The sequence below is a fragment of the Centruroides vittatus genome, unplaced genomic scaffold, assembly GCF_030686945.1.
Source record: "Centruroides vittatus isolate TY-2023 unplaced genomic scaffold, ASM3068694v2 contig_120, whole genome shotgun sequence".
In the NCBI taxonomy this organism is placed as follows: Eukaryota; Metazoa; Arthropoda; class Arachnida; order Scorpiones; family Buthidae; genus Centruroides; species Centruroides vittatus.
This window is the reverse complement of record NW_027120768.1, coordinates 2,428,233-2,444,269: the sequence shown is the minus strand read 5'-3', so window position 1 is coordinate 2,444,269 and position 16,037 is coordinate 2,428,233. Positions and strand designations below refer to the sequence as shown.

General features: G+C 30.0%; 1 long non-coding RNA gene across 1 annotated transcript in view; it reads left to right on the top strand.

The window, feature by feature from the left end:
- The first annotated feature begins 10,360 nt into the window (after positions 1-10,360).
- LOC136985073 (uncharacterized) overlaps positions 10,361-16,037 on the top strand; it is a 9,052-nt gene continuing 3,375 nt past the window's right edge. Inside the window, exons 1-3 of the long non-coding RNA XR_010882275.1 lie at positions 10,361-10,375; positions 10,660-10,830; positions 14,805-15,905. This is a non-coding gene — a long non-coding RNA (uncharacterized lncRNA). The remainder of the gene's footprint in view (positions 10,376-10,659; positions 10,831-14,804; positions 15,906-16,037) is intronic.

Below are 16,037 nucleotides of genomic sequence, written 5' to 3'. Positions count from 1 at the left end.
GTGTAGAATTTGTGTTAAATTTATTATTCTTTCCTCTTTATTCTGATGTTAGTTATCTCGGTTAACCACGTCGAACTTTCCGCCATTAAAACACCACGTGATAGTATTTTCTCACGTGACTGCCAGACGAAATGTTATTGGCTGATAGAAACGCGTCTTGGCGGCGGCCGCCGCGAAAGATAGAATTCGACCAACTTTTGCGGCACGAGAAAAGCGGCACGAAATAGACCTCTGCGGCAAGAAAAAGTGACGTCATTCTGCCGCTTTTCCTTGCCGCGCCGCATGTGTGCATCCGGCTTAATACTTGAGCGGTAGCCCCTGAGAATAAGTGAAGCCAGTATATGCGCGCAAAGGCCATCTTGAGCGTGGAAAAAATGTAGTAATCTCGTTTCTTAATTTATCTACATTTACTTTGCTGGCTCTGTTATATATAACAGAGGAAAAGTATAGTAATGGGTCAAAAAATGACCCTTCCAAGATTTTTACATTTGTGGACTCAGGATACTTTGAAACGTCGAAAAATGCAAGCAAATTCGGGTTTTTTGCTGTGTGTGTGGGGGGGGGCACAATTTTGTTACCCTCTTTGAAGCTTAATTACTCCTGTGCTTTTTGTCAGAAATTTTGCAGGGAGGTTTGCATATTAGGAAGATTGGTAACATTAAATTTTGGTGGTTAAAGATCGATGAGGTGGGGGAGATAATGGGGGTCGTGTGTCGTATCTCCGGTAGGGTCGGAGTTAAATTAATGACTGTTCTAATGGCTATTAGCATTTACAATTTTTTGTTATGAAATCCATCCCTACCCCGAAAATTAAGCTTTTTGCCATTTTATAATAATTAAAAATATCAGGATATTTTATTATTAAAAACTTTTAACAGATGGCATGACACACGCAGTTTTAAATGTTGCTGGGAAAGTTAAGCAACTCGTTGCTGGATTTTTATAAAATTAATCATAAAATAATTGATAAATTAAATTACATTTTTCATTTGCTTATTAAATTCAAACATTCCATTCATTGGTTGTGTGAACCCGGACCTGACGAAAAATTTTAGTTCAAAAACTTATCGAGGAAAAAATCATAGACGATATGATTAAAGCTTTTCCCACGGAATTGCTTCCTTTCAGAGGTGACACAGCTTCCTAATGTGTCACCCGGAACCAACGATTGAATTTGACTATTGGCTCCGATGTACTAAACCTCGTAACGAAGTCATGGGAAAAACCCAGGAGGAGTCCCCCTAATAAAAATGAGGGGGTAATGACAATCCTCAGTAGCCTTCTACAACACTTTTTTTTTAAAATGTGTGGATTGAGTTGCCGACTTTTCATCGAATTGCCCATCGATACGTCTAGGACCCACGAGTGTTTAAGGTATTTATCGTCCCGCGAACTTTTGTGAGCTCTCTCAATTAGGGATCGCGATATGCTTATCCCTTTATAACCCTATTAGACTGGGCACTTTTTAGCAATTGTGCTAAGCTTCTGAAATGTTCGTAAAACTTGTAAACAATATCTTATAAATCATCGTAGAACCTTGTAAATAATATCTATTAATAAACGGGTATTTTTGGTAAATGTTAATTTGTGGAGTGTACTTCTTCCGGTCGTTTCCATCCGCCTCCATTCCGGGTCCGGAAGACAGTGGTGTCAGTCCTGACAAAGTGCCAAGGAGGTGCCGACCCGGCGGTCACAGTTGAAACCAATGAAATCGAGCTATTTCCTTACTCATTTGCATAAAATTTGAGATAGAACGCCGCCATTTTATTCAGAAGTCATAGCAGGGAATATTGCGGTCGAAGTTTTCATCTCTAAAACGTGAACGTCGAACGCCATCATCTTGTAAGCCTAGAAATATCACAATGACGTTTGGAACGTCCAGCATGGCGAATGAAGCTCGGCTTAAACGTCTGAATTTTTTCTGTGTTTTGGGTTTAAATTATGACGTATTTTATTAAATAATGATTATTTAAGCATTTATAAATAATAATGTAATGAAACGGACGATTATTAATCCAGAAATTATTTAATTATTCAATTTTTTTGCAAGTGATGTGAAGGGTCTATAGAATTTTTATACATTTGTGTTCATAATAGAACACATATCATAACACTGTATGAAAAAGGTTTGTTCTTTCACGGCATCTTCTACCATCAACAGTATAATTCGTTTGTAAATTTCTACAAATAGTTTAATTTGTTTATTTACCTTCGCTGGTAACCTTTTGTCGCTTTTGAATGTTTCCGCCATTTTTCAATAATATCCCATAAATCAGTGCGAGGCGTGAACGTGTGGCGCAACGTGTTTTGCTTGAAGTTCAAACGTCAAACTTGTACTTTTGCTTGCCGTGCAAGTTTAAAGTTTGAACTTCGGCTGCAATCTCTCTATTGTGAACCGTGTGTTACGCTTGTGAGAAATTTCGCAACAGTTACTGTTAGAGTGCTTCTTATTTCTGTGGTATGTTTTAAAAATGGAATAAATTTATTAATTTTCGGAAACTTGAATGCAACGTACCGGACTAAATATCCGGAATCCGGAATTATCAGAGAACCGGCTATTTTTGAAACTGGCTAGTTTTGAATTTAGTAATATGTGGTACAGTTTTAGTTCGCCACATGGCCACTTTGTTTTGGTTTCTATGGCGTACGCATCGTATGTTGACAGTTTCAGTATGACTGCTTTCACACACTGTGTTTAGAAAGTTAATAACGACACTGTTTTTTTGTTTATTTCATACTTTAAGTGTGTATTTAGCCTGTGTCCAGGTTTCCAGAAATTAGGTCTAACCTCCACGAAAATTATAAGTCAATTTGAACTCTAATCTGTTTAGAAATGGGTTGATGTCTTCACTGACTCAGGTCAACATGCCTATTACCAGTTTGCAGTGCAGAAATAAGTTGTGCAATAAAAGTTGCATTGGTGTTATCAGAAGAATGTACACTGTTACGTCAATTTGACGTCATTTGCACTTTCTCGAAATATAAGAATGACGTAATACATTATTTAATTACATAAGAATATTTTAAAATTAATACAATGAGTTGTTATCACTGTAAGATGCAAGCTTAAAGTCTCCGAAATCATATTATTTCAGTATTTTTTAGATACATTGTATATTTAATTAAGATATAATATTAATTATTAAATATAATTATAACAGCATTAAATATAAATAAAACAATATTCAAATAAATTATTTTTTACTTCAAATGAATAATTACATAAATATAAATTTACTTATTTATTTAAATCACATAGCAACACAATGCAATCGGATTGGGTGGTTAGTACAAGAAAATGCAACTCAAACGTTCTGCCAAGAGCGGTATCTCCCGGGAGGACTTTCTATGAGAAATTGGCCTATGTAGGTGTTAGGCATGTGAAGAAATTTCGGAAAACTCCACGCGGCCAGTCTCTGTATCCGAACAGCAGTACAAAAGGTATGTATCCACGCGTTGCATCAACGTTCGCACACTGGAAACTGGCTCAGTACACACGACATTTTTCAGATGTTTTCCACAAATAAAAATCAAGAGGTTCGGGTCCAACGACTGGACAGGCAACGTGGGGTCTGTCTCGACCAATTTATTTGCGGACGAAGGTGGCGTGAAGAGGTATTTCCGGATATTTGTTAATAGGACCATTTTTGTTCTTTGTCTTGCCACGAATCCTCTCCCGAAATTTGTCCTCACAGTTTCAAACCATTCTGTATAACCTCATATTTTTAATTGCTTGATTGTTAAACTTGCTAAATGATTCTTTCATAAATTTCGCAAATATTTTCGCAAACTCTAATACTATAAGTACATATGTACTGAACTCAAAAGTTCATCCTCCATTCAAGAGAATTCTCTCTATTCTATTATTTACGATATTTAATAGTGATCATAAAATTTATTAAATTTATAATAGCATTTAGTGAAAGTACAGTACATTCAAACCTTCGGGCAACGGACACTGACATAAAAAAACAGCTGCTGTTCGGACGTGGCCGTCGTCGGAGGTGATCTTCATTGGAAGTTCAATCGTATTAGTATATAATCTTGCCGTGAATATGTAAGTATACGACACAATACTTACACATTTTAGTTTCTACTAAACATATTAAGATTGAAGACAATATATTTTATATCTTCTTTGTGTTACGTCACAAAAATCAATTTATGAGAATTGAGTTTATATGAATCTTGAAAAGTTATAAGAATATATTCACTTTGTTGTTAAGGCAACCCATAATGATATAATAGAAAGCAGCACGGAGACGTGCAGTTATTGAATAAGATTTAAAAGAAGAAAGTCATATTGTTTTATCAATTCTAGAATTTTATAAATAAAGTATATTATAGGCGATGCCTACCAAAAATTTCGCAAAAGAAGATTTATATACAACATGGCACGTTTTGACGCCATAGCCGAGTCTGACATCGAATTACATGTATAAATGAAATTAAATTTGACGCCTTCTATTTATAGAAAATCATTTATTAAATATTTATTTACATTTTTAAGCAGTTATTACAGTAATTGTAAAAGGAATTTTTTTCCTCTCTAAAGGAAGAGAGAAAAGGAAAAAATAGACATTAGCGAGGTTGAGGCCGAAGTTTCAAACGCGAAAACATGTACGTCGGACGTTCATCGCCGCTTTCCTGTAAGTCTAGAAGTTTGACAATGGTGTTTAGAAAGTCAGTGGAATTATGCTCGACATTCCGAAGGCCATTGCCAAACTTCAAGGCTTACAGGAAAGCGGCGCCAAACGTCCGACGTACACGTTTTCGCGTTGAAAACTTCGGCCTTAACCTCGCTATTTAATCATCAGTTTGTTCGAATCGGTAACACGTGGCGCCACCAATGACGGTTTTTATAAGTAAAACTGACATCATAAGAAACAGACAACTGTACTGGTGGAAATTAAAAAACGTCATAACGATTAAAGTAATTAATTATTTTTAATTATTTACCAAAGATAATTGTGTCTTAATTATAAATTAAATTTCAATATATTTATAAAACTTAAAGCAAAACTTTAAAACTTATTTAAAATTTCAGATTTTTTTTTAATATAATAGAGTAAATAATAACGTTATTATTATATTCAAGAAAGCTAATTTATAATTAAGTTATATATTAGTTAATATAAGAAGAAAGCGAAGATAAAGAAGGAAGTGTATGAGAAGTTAAAGAATAGGGAAAGTAGGAAGAGGAGGCGATGAAGGAGAAGACGACGAAGGACAAAGAAAAAGAGGAGAAGGAAAAGATAAAGATGAGAAGATAAAGGAGGAAGAAAAGAGAAATATGAGAATATAAAGAGAAAGAAAGATGAAGAAGTAAAGGAGGATGAAAACATAAAGATGAGAAGATGGAGGAAAAATAAAAGAGAAAGATGGGAAGATAAAGGAGGAGGAAAAGAAAAGGGAAGATGAAAAGATGGGAGGAGGAAAAGATGAAGAGGAGAGGAGAAACTTTACATTTTGAATTCACTTGTTTGTTAGTCTTTATATTTATTTTAACATAATTTGTTTATAGATGTAAAATTAAATTAAATTTTAAATTATTATAACGTCATGATTAATATTTAATATTATTTTATTCGGGTTAATTAAATTATTTTAGTTTTTAATTTTTAAAATTTAAATAATAAATTTTAATTCAGGAATATGCCATTTAAGATTTATTTTAGTAGAATAGATTTAATTCTCAGCGATAACCATATTTACTTTTTGTTTAATTTATTATTTTATGTTTTACTGTAGCTTTGTTTATTATTGGGTTGTTCGGAAAGTAATTTCGTTTTTTTTATTACTAGAGGAATTAGATATATTTTTACCAGCCAATTTTATTTTAAACCACATTTTCATTATATACTTCGACAGCTGACATTTTAAGGCTTATTTGTAAAAAATTTTGTTTGATTCTGTACAATTGTTTTTTTTTTTTTTTTTCGGTGACCCACCAAATATGGAAAATCGAAAACATCATTTTCGGCATATTTTGCTTTTTTATAACTAAAAAATCAAAATGCTGTTCAAACAAGAAAAAAATTGTGGTACATGTTTGGAGAAGATGTGTTGAGAGAAAGACAGTGCCAAAACTGGTTTACAAAATTGCGTTCTGGCAATTTTAATATCGAAGATACACCACATTCTGAATGGCCATTTGAAGCCAATGAAAACAAAATAAAGGTACTGATTAAAGCAACCTGCCGTATAACAGCACGTGAAATCACTAAGAGATTAAATCTGTTAAATTGAACCGTTTATTATTACTTAAAACGAATTGGTTTCGTTTCAAAGCTCAATATATGGGTTCCACATGTTATTAAAGGGAGATGCCTTCTATGGTGAAATTTTAAAGAATTTTTTTTTTTTTTTTTTTTTTTTGGAGCTTTTACCAGACAATTTAACAATTGATTCGAAAGTGTACTGCCATCGAGTAAACAAATTGAGTAATATCATCAAACAGAAATGGCCAGAATTGATCAACAAACAAAGTGTAGTGTTTTACTATGATAATGCCAAATTTCACACAAGTTTGGTAACTCGTCAGAAACTGTTATAGCTCAGATGGGATGTGTTATTACACCAACCATATTCGCCAGATAGGGCACACTCAGATTATTACTTGTTCCGGTCTATACGAATTTTTTTTTAACTGTAAAACATTTACTTGAAATGACAATGTCAAAAATTACATGGATCAGTTTTTTTGTAAACAACGATCAAAATTTTTATGAATGTGAAATTATGGTACTACCAGAAACAATGACAACAGGTATTTGATCAAAATGATCAATATATATTTCAATAAAATATTTATTTATTATAAGAATATTGCGTTTATTTTTCTATGGAAAAAACGAAATTACTTTCCGAACAACCCAATATTATTCATTAATTACTTAAATATTAATTTAAATAAATATATAGTCAAATAATAATTACAAAATTAGCTTTATATTATTTATAATTGAAATTTCACTTTTATGCAGCCGATACACATGCTATATTAAAAGTTTGTTTACTTTTTTTTAATTCTAACTTTTATTACATTATTAATCTTCTGTAAATACAGCTTACTTACAAGATAATATACTGTAACTCCGCCAGCCAATAGCAGATCCAGAAATCTTTAGGGGGGATGCAGAAAGGAAACAGTGTGCCATACAAAATTTTCTATTACTTGAGGCACACAGGTTTACTCGAAAAGAATCTCCAGAAGGGGGTGCAATTATACCCTGCCCACCCCGGAAATTCATCGTTGCTGCCAGCGTCCATACCACTTGTCGGAGCAATCGTAGATGCCATTTTTTGTGATGGGATCTTTGTCTTAAAATGATCGTTCCTGGTTAGCGACTATCTGATCAAGAACTGAATAACAATGCTTCATGAATTTCTTCATCTTCTCCCCCAAGACTTTTATTTGTTCCCTATAATAAAGAAGTTGGGTTTGTAGGTTTTAATCAGCAGCAGATGTGAAACATAAGCGACGAGATCTCATAAATTCATCACAGAAAATAACTTTTTGAATCTATGTTTAAGATGCTAAAAATCTTATTTGTTATACAGTAAAAGAAAGCTTATAAAACGTTACATAAATATTTATGTATACAGTCAAACGTCGATGTAACATCGTCCTAAATAGAACACTCTGATAAAGCTCCGGTAAATAGTCGTAAACGAATTATTCCCGTAAATATTAGATATCCCTCCATTATCTGCAAATCTCTAAATATAAGATTTTATATTTTAATCACCAAATCACACTCGTGTGTACGTACACCTTGTTACCACACATCATTCGTGTTGTTTGGGGAACCTCGATTTAGACGACCTTCGTTACTTCGGTTTCGCTACACTCGATTTAACACTAGTTTACTAGGCGAATAAATGGCGGCACTGAGTCAAAGTTTGACTATAATTATGTAGGCTGTACTTGTTAATAAATAAAACAAAAGACGGGACATTTTATTTATAACTTTAACATTAAACCATATAATTTAATTAAATTTAAATTAAATTTTATAATATTTATATTATTTTCATAAATAATTACGAATTATACGTATTAATATACACAGTCAAACTTTGATACAGCGCTTTCCCAATTACCACCACCCTCTTTAAAAGCCAATTAATACTTGTGAATAGATCCCCATGAATACTAGAGAAACCCCGTAAATATGATAATTTTAAAATAAAACATTTAATATAATTTAATATAAAAAATCGATAGATTTTATGGTAAATATATTTAAAAATTAGAATAATGTAAATGTGCTTTCATGCAGGAAAAAAGGAATAATTTATAAATTTCAATATAAAATTTAATTTTTCATTTCAGTAAAGAAAAATGCAAATAAATTCGAGTAATATTGAATTTATACATAAAACACTGGAATAAATTTAGTGTCTTTTTTTCCTGAAAAATAAAATTGTTCTCATGTACCATCCTTTAATGCGTGTAATTTATTCAATTGTTGATTGCTATCTAAGTGCAGTTCTACTCAATACGGCCGAATCATGATGATCAGATTTGACCATTAGCTATAAATTTCAATCATACTGATTCTTGATTGGATTAATATCATATATTAAGTTATGGATGTTATATAAGTTCCGTCTTTTTCTTCATCATCTAGAGATATTCCTAATGCTCAATTCCAGAAATAAATGTACAAGATTTTCTATTTTTATTAGTTTATCCTTCATTTATTTTATATTTTATAGTCTTTTTTATTATCCAATTAGGTTGTAGTATAAGAAATAATTTAACTTGACTCAATTTTTTTCGTGTTTTTACATGGCTTTTGTTATATAATACTTGTTACTTGGCACCTTAATGTTCAAATTTTAGAGCTGTTTACGTGTTAACTATATTTCTTAGATCTTTTTCCCTATATAACTTCGCTAATTTAATGAAAACGTATTAAATATTTATAAACTTTAACATCAAATTGTAATAAGAAAATTTGTATAAGAGAACTAAGTAAAATATATGTATTTTATCAGATTTTAATTTACTTTACAATAAAGTTCTTAAATATAATTTTTAGACTGAATATTGAAATACTTGTAAATTTCAATCATATTTGTTTATTGAAAATTCTGATTATTGGATTTTTATAAAAAGTATATCTAAGAATTTAAACTGAATTTATTTGAATCTCCTTGGAAAAAAAATAATAAATATTCTGATACCATTATAAATATATCAAATTTCTCAATTATTATTCTTTTAGAAATATGTTTATATCAATTTAATTATATGTAATCCTTGTTTTAAAAAAAACTGCCACTCGTGGCGTTAGTAGTCATTTAAAAAAGTACACGACTACCATCGCCACGATCGGCAGTTTAAAGTGTAGCGTAAAAGAATTATTTTTTATTTTTGTGAAATAAAAAATTAAGTAAACATATAAACGCCTAGAAATTATTTTTTAAGTCATTATTTTATATTATTTAGTTTAAATAGTTTTTTTTTTTAATTTTTGGGGAATTACTTAGAAAATGGCGACAGTTTGTTAACATTATTGTGCTGCCATCTGTTATTAAAAATCTTTAATATAATTATACAATATAGTTAAAAGTATGAAAAATTGTATTATTTATTAATATAAAAAAACGAAAATAATATTACTTAATCTTGTTATTATTGATTTAAGTTGGAAATTGAAATTTATTCTGATCGAAGCAATGTTATTAAGGTTTTGTTAGTTTATTACTCACTGTCAATATTTGTTCATTGATGGAACGTTTTAACGACAAATTTACTTCAACTTAATCAGAATATTGAGGTAAGGAGTAAATAGCCTTGCAGATAATATTGCCATTTCACTGCTAATAAATTTTATAAATTTCAAAAAATAATTATAAATCTGATTTAAAATTTAATAATTCGAATTTCATTTCCGCAGATTAATTATTGTTAGACTGAAAATAAAATACGAAAATTATAAAAATATAAATTAGCGAAAGACGTCAAGCGGAAAAAAGATAAATAACCAATCAGAGGCGAATTTTTAAATTTTTGAATTTTAAATTTATTTGACGCAACCAATTAGAGTTATAAAATTGATGTTTAAGTGTCACGTGTTTATATACTGTATTTAATTTTTTTTTTTGAAATTCTTATTTATATGTTAATTAATTATTTTATATATATTTATAATTTATAATCATAGAAATTTATTTATTTTTACTTTAAAAGTATCATAAATAAATAAATAAATAAATAAATATTTTAAATTTTTATTAAATTATAATTTTTAACGTCCTCATCATCCTAAACCCCCATCGTGGGCCTGGCCAAACCCACGACGGGCCTTTTCTCTTAATGCCTACAGGCATTAAGAGAAAAGGCCCTTTTAATGCCTACAGGGTGGAGTTCAATTACTATTTATAAGTACTTTTTAAGCATATAAATAGGGATATTTTTATATTTTGTAAGGAAATTTATTTTGAAAAAAAAATAATTTAAAACTTTAAAAAAATATTTCTGGTTTTATATTTTTATGGCATAGAAATAGAATTGTTTCGCAAAAGCCAAACACAGTTATATAAATAAATTCCTATTATTTTATCTAATAATTTTTCCGGTTATCAGAAGGGGGAACGAGTTCATATCGGATGTTATTTATTTTGCTGTATTTAAAAAAAAAATAGCAGAAATTATATTCATTTATATACGATCAAAGTACATGTATTTCTATTGTACTGTGGAGTTAGCCAGCCATCTTTGTATATGAGAACCGACCACCTGTAGTGACAACACGTGACCTTCATCTGTTTAGTTTGATGCCATAAGCTGCTGACTCACAAAATGGACTTATTCTGGTGAGTAAACGTGACTTTTTAATGTATATCTACTACAAAATCTTTTTTAAAAACTCTTCGAAATAAATTTTATTATTAACTACAACGTTGTATACCAGTATACTTTATCGAAATTCATAATAACTATCTATGGAACTTTTTAAACTTTATATGAAACGTTATAATTCTAATTTTTAACGTTAAAATGAGTACAAAATTCTTGAATTTGTGCTCATTTAATTTACTTGTTCCACGCATAAAGTGAAAAAAATAAAGATTTATCGAACGTGGAGTGATAAGTTGTGCGTACAAGTGCATTTTTAGGGTTTTTCCGGGCTTTTCGTGTAGTAATTTTGTATGGCATATTGTTTCCTTTTTGAATCATCTAGTGTCTAATTATAATTATTTTAACATAATATATCAATTATTCTTTAGTATAAAGTTATGCAATGCTGTTGAACGTGTGCCTCATGGTTACGAATTCATGTACTGTACGTGCATAAACACGTGGAGCATATACCTTGTTTACGTGGATGAGAATCCGTGAATAGAAATTATCTCCATATTGTGCAGTTATATTTTATCATGCCATTCACTGTAAACTAAATAATAATAATGATATATTCCAACGTGAGAATTTATTTCTTGACGTGACTTTGTAAGTTAAAAATTCATTTTTTATTGTTTATTTAAAAAAATAAAATAAAATTTTGTATTTTCTATTCTTCTACATTTTTTTATAATGGTATTTTTACAATAATCATTTGTTTTATTGTTCCAAAGTAATATAAATTACAATCAACAACTGGACGAAATACCACGAATAAATATAAAACGCCATCGTTTATAATACACGAGGTTATAAATAGAAACGTGTGCATATTTTTGTATTTTTATATAATTTTATTGTATAATTATATTAAAAATTTATTAATTATAATTGCCGTTTTGCTGGAACAGGCGCTGATGAGATGGGTCCAGCTGCAGCTGTTTGGGGGAAGGGACGGTGGGATTCCCAAAATTTAATTTTTATAAATGTGAATATACGACATACAGCGGCGCGTTTATAGCTTCGTGGGGTCCAGGAAAATTTGAATTAGGGACGTCTAGTCTTCAGTTTTGCTTCTGTGTAAGAAAAATATTAACCAAAAACTTCCAAACGATTGATTTGGGGCCACTGTTGTTGGGGCCTCAGGCAATTGCCCATTTTGCCCATAGGATAACGCTGCCACTGACGACATAAACGTGATATAAAGAGGGATGGAGCCATTCCCAGAGTTGAAAGAGGTGGGGAGTGACATATAACGGAACTTCAATATAGCGTCCTCTTAAATAGTGCCGCCATCATGAAGTCCCGGTGACGCGTTATAGCATCGTTATGCCCAGGAGAATTTGAATTAGGATGCCTCGCATTTGACTATAGACATTTTTCTTCGGGAATTGTTTGGGGTAAATTTTTTCTTATGGGAGATTGGTTTGGGGCCTACCGTTAGTGGGGGGGTCTCAGGTAATTGGTCTTTTTGCCCGTAAGATAATACGCCATTGTAAAGTCCGATGAACGTATCTTTCCTCAGTAGAGAACTCCCAACTTTAACTCTCAACTCACGTGATTTTAACTCAAACTTGTGCGTGGACCTCGTTACTACGTTTAACTCTTATTTTACATTCTTCTATTTAGCGTCAATTTCAAAGGCAAACAAATAGTGGCGCTAAATCGAAGATTTCACTGTAATTAACACGAAAGTAACTTATGCTAAAAGTAATTAATTCTTGCAACCAAGCTAATTATTATGACTATATACTAACTTAAATTAACAATTATCCACTTTATATAATTTAATTTCGCATTGCATCTAACTCATAAGTTAATAACTAACTTAACTTCTTACAGGTTATTTAATACATAATTTAACAGTTTACTAAATTTTTAAAAATTAAATTACCAAATTAACAATAATCACTGTTAAAGCTGGATTAACTCAATTCTTAAATTAGTGAAAAAGTTAATTGTAATTACTGTAAACTATGTTAAAAATTAAATTAACTTATAACTATTAAACTTATAATAATAATTTAACTTTAATTGCAAGAATATGAAGTTGTAAAATCAATATAATTTTATTTATTTTTAATAAATTATTCCCCATATGCAGTTTGTTAGAGCTGTTTACACGAAAAAATTATTAAATGTTCGCTTTTCTTATAATATATAACCCACTTTTGTAACGTTTAAAATGAAGATTTCAGTAAGAATTTTTACGAATCGTCGCTTAACGAATTAGAAATGATTTTACAAATTAAATTTATTTAATTAGAATAACAAATATCGGCGATTCGTTAAACGGAATTTCAAATTTTCAAACTGACCAATCAAGTAATTAACATCGTTTTCCGTTTTAAAAAATAAACCAATTGGTACCTGACACGTCACAAAATTAATCGACCAATTAAATGAAAGTAAAAATGATTTTTAAATATTTGAATTTGTGTATGCAATAAATAATAAATTAATTAAATATTTCGAGATATTTTTTTTTTAGTTTTGTTTGAATTTTTTAAAGTATGAGATTTGTAAGGTTTTAAATATTGGATGATTTTTCTTTGCGAAATATGGATGTTATATAAAGAAATTTGATGAAAGTTCTTAGAAAGCACTAATTTACCATTTATGCTTATCTCATTAATATATTCCAATTTTAATTAATTGCCGAAATGTTTCGCGATAACATGTGATATTTATGAAATCTCTAAAATCCATTTATCCTCATTAAGATAATCTTTAAGATCCTTAAAGAGCACGAAGATTAAAGATCATTCACAGCCTACGAGAATTTCTAAAAATTCTATTATACCCAAGACTTTTGGAATTTTCAAAATCGGATTTTTAAAATAGAATTTCTCAAGTTCGATTTTCAAAAAATAATTAATACAATCGCCAAAGTCCAATGTTATAAGCAGTATGTGATTTAAGTCTATATCTAGATGAATACCAGGAAAAAGTCACTATAATGGAAAAATACTGTTTATATTTACAAACTACAAATAATTCCAGAATCAGTCTATATATATATATATGCGTTTTTTTTTATTTTTTTTAAAGTCGACCTTGAGGAATTGCTGCTATTTTTTAATCAATCAATCTTGAAAAATGTGAATTTCTCAACATCGACTTTTCAGAAAAAAGGGCTTTTTTTAATAGTCGTTGAAAAAACCTTTTTTCTGAAAAGTCGATGTTGAGAAACTGTATTTAAAAATTCGAGCTTGAAAAATTGCATTTTTATACAGATTTGCATTACAGTAGAACGTCGATAAGTGGAACCAATTGGGACTGGGGTTCTTCCAGTTAATGATTTGTTCCAGTTTCCGACTTTGTACGAAAAAATTCATTAACCTGTCCGATGTTCAAATTTTTCTCCGTTGCGTATCGCTTCCTGTTGAATTTTTCTCCGTTGCGTGTCGCTTTGTGTTGAATTTTCGTCGATTTTAAGCCTAACGAAAATTTTTATAATAATCATCGAGGCTATCGTATCGTTAAAAATTTATTTCTGCATTTTGTACAAACAAAATAAATATATTGAAGAATATAAAAACATGAAAATTATACTTTAGAAGTAAATTTAGTAGCAAAAACATTCGATTCAGCACGACACAGTCCGACTGAAAATCGTTCCTCTTTCCGGCCATTCCACTTACCGACGTTCCACTTATCGACGCTCTACTGTATTATTATTTTTTTTTTTTTTTTACGAAATAGAAATTAAGCAACTGTAGTTTTATAAAACACAGATGAAATGACTATATTTGAAAAAATATAGGATCTGTAATTGCATTTTTCACAAAAATAATCTATATTTTTCTGAAAACAGATAGTTACAGCATTTTTTTTAGTAAATTAAATTTATTTTTCAATATAAAATATAAATTTACTGAATTTATATTTTATAAAAAAGTACAGATCAGGCTTTTTACTAATTAATTATTACTGATGCTTTCAGGGTAAAGACCACAGAATATTGTCTGGCCGTATTGCTTACAGTCGCATTGATTGTCGTGTTTATCATATTGATTTGGAAAATTGCTTGGTGTTGCCGAAAATATCAGATGAGGAGGAAGATCGAAATGAAGTATTTAGTTCTAGAAGATCATAATCCAAACGTCAGCATTGAATTTCCTTCTCAAAACTCTTATTATCGTATACTTGCCGAATGCCAAAGCAGTGATTACGACTACCCCGAATCGTCCAAAAATATCGTCAAAGGGCAGCAGAAAAAGGGAGATATCCCTGAACTTTCACCAAATTTCCAGACGACTCCCTTTGTTATGAATAAATGAACTTGATACGAATTTTCGTGTCTGTTTTATAAATGGGGAGACACGAAAATTAAGGAGGATATTTTAATCTTACGAAGTTTCAACTATTTTTTAAAATATAGTTTCTGATTATATGGATTAAAAATAGTTGTTAAATTACTTATTTTACTAATAAATTATACAGTCAAACTTCAGTACGACGACCACTGACTGTAACATAAAGAAAAAAATGGCGGACGTGGCCGTGATTGGCGGTTCGACTGTATTTATAAAGGGAGTTGTGTTTTATTTTTTGAATTTTAAATATTTGTAATTAATTTTAATACTAAAAACATAAATAATTCGAAATTTAAAAAAGTGACATTCACATTAGTGTAATTGATTAAATCTTTCAGTAACGTCGCAGCAATTTCTAACCAATCACACAAGTGTAAAGATAAATTTTGAATTTGAATGTGACGTCATAAAGCTGTAACCAATTACATAGCTTCAATAGGAAATTTTGATCATTTTGAAAAATATGAAGTCACTAAAATTTCATCAATTTCACAGCATTAAGAATTTTTTTTTTTTTTTCGAATACAGTATTGGAGACGTTCACGACGTCACTGAAGATTCAACCAATTGTACGCGTTTACAATAAATTTTGAATATTTGAATTTTAAAACGAAAATTAAAAAAGAAAAAATACAACAAATTTTTATATTTTTTTTAATAACTTTTTTTATATCGACACCGGAGACAAATTGTAGGGAAAATATGTAACATTTTGTTTAAGAAAATAGGTAGATAAATAAATAAACTTTGTTTAAATAAAAATGAATAATAATCATTTGTATAGAGAAATAAATTAAGTAGAAAGGTATGCAAGAAAATAATTCTTGTAATTCTCATTATTATTATATTATTATTATTTC